Source organism: Aptenodytes forsteri, unplaced genomic scaffold (assembly GCF_000699145.1).
Source record: "Aptenodytes forsteri isolate BGI_AS27 unplaced genomic scaffold, ASM69914v1 Scaffold80, whole genome shotgun sequence".
NCBI classification, from domain to species: Eukaryota; Metazoa; Chordata; class Aves; order Sphenisciformes; family Spheniscidae; genus Aptenodytes; species Aptenodytes forsteri.
Window position 1 is genome coordinate 115,963 of NW_008795026.1, and position 5,256 is coordinate 121,218.

Genomic DNA, 5,256 nt, shown 5'->3' on the forward strand with positions numbered 1-5,256 from the left:
TCTGGTCTGGGAAACAGTGTGATTTATGAGATACTTAGAAAAACAAATGCATAACCACTCTGTTTACGTATGGGGTAGTTAGAATTTATAGACAAAGATGCATATTGCTTTATATTAGTCACTATTTGATAGACTAGGAAAAGCCATATGGAATTTAATGTTACAGTAATTTGGATGAGAAGAAGGAAGCTGTGCAACAGGGTGTAAGAACACCAGAAAAAATATTAAAGGAGTTTTGTCCTTGTTCGCAAGAGGGCCAAAATCAGCTAAAGACGTTACAGAACTACTGTTTAATGGCTACTACCGCCACACACCCAGTAGAAAAAGCTCTCAGTGTATTTGTAGAAATGGCAAAATATGAGGTAAGAATTCCTGAGACCTTTTCATACACATTCCTTCCTGCTATAAATTGCTAATGGGCTCCTGCTTTGCTTTTTTACCTGTTTTTTTCTCCACAGCGAATAGCGTTTTCTTCCTAACTTTAAACTAAAAGCTTTGAAATTAAATTAATAAGCATATGAAAATACTTATATATGAATGTGTTTACCACTTTTTTCCATGTTGAGTAAGGACTAAAAAAGACAGAATGCGGGCTATTTATTTTGTACTTTTTCCTCTTTACTTAAGGTCAAAGTGAACTTTTCCAGTAAACACACTGGGTGAGATTCTGATGTCATTAATACTAAACTTTTCCATTGATTTCAGTGGAGTTAAGAATACCAGTCTTTATAAAGCTTCATAGACTAATTTTTCTAAAGCATACAGTTTATTTGCCTGTAGAAAATCACACCCATAACTCTTAAGAGTTATGAAAACTGTGGATTTCAGTAAACTGATTACTAGCACAACAGTTACTTAAAAAACTGAAACAAGAGATTGAATTATGTACTGAATGTTCTGCAGAATCTGGAGGCAAGATCAAGCTACTCTGCTGTTAAAAGTAAATAAAAAGGACATTATTTCTCAAGACCTGCTCTTTGAATTCTGTGATTGTACATAAGTAATTTGAATTGTTGACATTTTTCTCCTTTCCCAAGATTTTCAATATGGTCAAATCAATATTGGGAAATAGCAGCGTGAAACTACAACTAGCTGAACGCTCTGGTCCTGATCCAGCAAAATATTTAATTACATGCTTCCCCCGCATGAGTATGTATACTTAATGATTTTAATAGAGCGATATGAATGCTCTAAAACTAATCATCACGCATTAACCACATTAAAGTGGGTAACACGTTTTGCCGCTTAAAGGAGCCCTTTGACCTTGATTTGATTAGCAGTGTTTTGAATAATTAAGAGTTGAATCATCCAAGTTCTTCATGCTGCACTGAGGAAACCTGTTGTCACATTGGCAGCACCCAGCTGTAAAAGGTTACCCCTGGAAATTGTATCTTCGCCTGTAACACGGGAGATGGTTTTCCTTTTGGATCTTCTGTGCTCAATATTCAGACAGGCTGAAAAGCTTTTACAGGTGTTTTAATTATAAGAACCTTTGAGCCATATATTCCACCCAGCTTGTCAATAATATGTTGCTCTAATAGAAAGATTTCACATATAAATTCCTCTGTATTATGAGATCCTAAAAACCTGCCTATAGGAATTCAGCTGCGAGAAAAAAGATGAAGCGCAGGTATATGTTCAGTGGTTTTTTCATGCTATATTGGGTGTTTACTATAAATGGAAGTACTGAGGTTTATTTCACAATCTCTCAACAACCTGTTTGGTTTTGCATTAACCTTTTGTAATACAATGGTGCAAGATACGACACGATCCCTAACATATGAAGGGACATTGCTGTAATTCACGTGATTTATGTTTTATTAGAGGGAAAGCGTTCAAATTATTTTGGCAATGGCCCAACCCCATGCGATACTTAAAACAGATTGCCACGGCCAGAATTCAACTAAAACAATTAGCAAAAGTAAAGTGGACGTTGTCACATGCTGAAGAGTCAGAAAAAAGTGGGGTGTTAGTTGTTGCTACTCATCTCTCAGTTCGTTGATCTTTATGTACTGGTTTACTCTCCAAATTCGACGTATACCGAGCAGTGCCCTGCAGTCCCTGGCAGCCGCGTCGGCGTCCGGGCTCTGAAAAGCACGGCGACGTGACAGGCTCCTTTCCCGGGACTGCAATGGCTGCGAGCGTGTTAGCCCTCGTATCCCGGCCCCGGGTAGGGGGATCCCACCAAGCGCTCGGCACCTTACTTGCAAACTGGACGAGGATCCAAGGTGCGTAAAACCTTTCCTTGAAGCTCTTTTTTGGGGAGTTTCCTAACACAACGTACGCATTAATCCAAGTAAAACGTCCAGATAGAAAAAAATTGTACCACGGGTCACATGTTCATTATCTTAACGATTATTTTAACTCAAAAATTATTTTAACCCTGAATCTGTTGTGATATTTGGTCCGAAGTGCTGTTTTAATCTCAGATTAATCTCAGGAAGCTATACAGATGGAAAACCACTCTTCTTTCTGTATCTCTTGAAGGTTTCAAAAGCAGAGCTATGTGGAGGCAATAGAAGTTTGTCATGATGTAACTCATTCACAAAACTTCTAATTACACCATGAGAAAAATAGTTTTTAATTTATTATTAACTGTCTTTTTTTTCAGCTAGGTTTTGAGGCTGTCTCCAAGTTATCCAAAGATTCGCAAAGTTTTTAGAAAAGGCACAAGCAGCAATCAAAGCCTAAAAATAAGATCTTAACATAAAATGTTTGGCTACTAGAGATGTCAGTAAACACTAAAAATAAAAAAAAAGTTGAGTAAATATGTATTTTAGACTTTCTAATTAACATAAAATTAAAGTTTTCATTTTTTAGAAGAATCACAAGGAAAGAAAACTGTTTAAGAAAAGAGTAAGGTGACTCAGACGTGAACAATAAAGTCTGTGTGTGTTCAGCAAGACAGAGCTTTAGATTCACCAACAGGGGACATTGCATTTATCATAGCTGTATTATAAAGATGATTCAATTTAAAAGACAGTGAATATCAGACCCTCTCTCTTGCAGCCAATTATATTATTTGCTCAGACTGAAAGAACCCTAAAGTGGCAGTAAATCAGATTTATCAATTTTAAACATCCTTTACCTGCCTAGATGGTGCAGAAAGGTTTTAAATAAAACTAGTAAGACCCTCATATACAGTATTATATATGTGTCAAGGACATTATAAGACCTGCCACCTCCGGCAGCCTCCGGGACCTGGGATTTCTCCTGCCCAGCTGCTGGAGCCCAGTCTGGTGCAGTGGGAACACTGGGCCCTCTTACCTCCTATATGATCTCCTACTTGTCAGCTAGTCCAGCTTGCTTGTCCTGCACAGCCCCCTTGAATACCCCAAATCCTCAAGTTCATCTTCTTTTTCCCTTCTTATCAGTTGCACCGTCCAGCTTAGCTCTCTCCAAAGCTGTGCCTGTAGTTCCTTAGTGGCCCATCAACTACCATCTGGAGACTTCTGATCTTCACCAGCATCTTAGTTATTCCTTGTCTACCAGGTTTGTGTCTCTGTGTTTTGTTTATCCCTTTCCCTTTTACTTGTTATCCCCTCTGAACTGAAAAGGCCCTTGATCTTATAACCTTAATGAAGCAGACGCTCTCACGTTCCACCTACCCTCAACAGTCTGTACATCAAGCTTCTTTAAAAATCACTTTCGGAGTAGAGTTTATGTCTGCATTATAACTTGCCTGCACCTCAGCTGCCTAATAAATTTATTAGGTAGCATTTTTCACGTAAGCGTACGTCACAGTGTATAGTAACTAGTGTTACTCAGCCGCTTGCCCTTTCCATCAAACATCATCATGTGAAACATCAGTAAATATGGGTTAAGTGTGTGTATTTCATGAGACTGACCTTAAATTTAATAAACATTTTTATCATTACAGTGAACATGCAGACATTACCTCACGTCATTTTATGATTTCCAGTGTTGAAATGTGAAGTTTTCTCAATTTTTGGTTTCTTGTTTCCTTCTTGCTAAGAATTTCTTTTGAGTCAGATATATTTTAGATCAGCCTTCAAAGGTATGCTTCTGAATACAGAGAGAAATGGTGTGGTCTGACAAATTAGCCATTTCATATCATGCATCTCTTTCTTTTTACAGCTCAACAGTACTCATACTGAAATAAAGGCTTCATCCTGTAGCAATAAAAAGAGGAGGAAAAAATGAAGTCATTTGTCCCTTTATCCTCAATTATTGATGATTAAGGCTGCTGTAGTATATTTATTAAGAACTGTACATTAAATCAAGGTTTTGCCAGTCCTCAGGATAGTGTATCCATAGACTTTTTTCACTTAAGTAATAAAAAGGTTTCCCGCTCGTGTTGTCCTAACTTGTTGCCAAATGATGGTAAGTTAGGAATAGTTATGGGTTTATTAGTGTGTTGATCAACTCAAACTCAGTTATGGAAGAGAAGGAATATAGGTAAAAAAATAATGAAAAATTAAATGCTCTGTGTGCATTGGAAAGAGTCTTCTCTAGTCCTGCTTAATATGTTTAAAACCATCTCTGTTGAGAAGAGGAGCATGTGCTTTACATTAGCACATACTTAAGTTAACAATGTGCTTAATACTATCCTGAATAGAGATGTTATGTTGAATTGCTGCTATAAAGAAGAAAGGAAACCTTGGTGTTTGCACTGCAAAAATAAATCTTAGGCTTTCGTTTCTAGAAACATAGTCAATAAATAAAGATATATGTAGGGCTGAACTGTGTCATGCCGAAGATCCATCTAACCAATATCCTAGTGACAATGGGTGATCGCAGATGCTTAGGAAAAGCATGTAAGAGCAGAGCAAACATAAAGCTGCACAATAAACATGCACAGTAAACCCTCCCAATGTCTGGAAGTCAGTTTGTGCTTTAGGACCTTCCTGAAAGATGACTATATCCTCAACTTCGTGCTCAGTAGCTCCTAATGGATCTCATCAAGTCCACCCAAATCTCCTTATTTGCTTGTACAGTCCTGGAAACTTTCCCCACCATCCATCCTATCCCTCACAACCTCCCTTATCCTTCCTATCGCTCCTAAAATAATCTACTCAGCCAGAAAATGCTGCTGTCATCAAAAAGGCTATATACTACTTAACTAACCAGTTGTCCTGGTTTCAGCAGGGATAGAGTTAATTTACTTCCTAGCAGCTGGTACAGTGCTGTGTTTTGGATTTAGGATGAGAACAAAGTTGATAACACACCAATGTTTTAGTTGTCGCTAAGCAGTGCTTACACTAGTCAAGGACTTTTCAGCTTCCCATGCTCTAC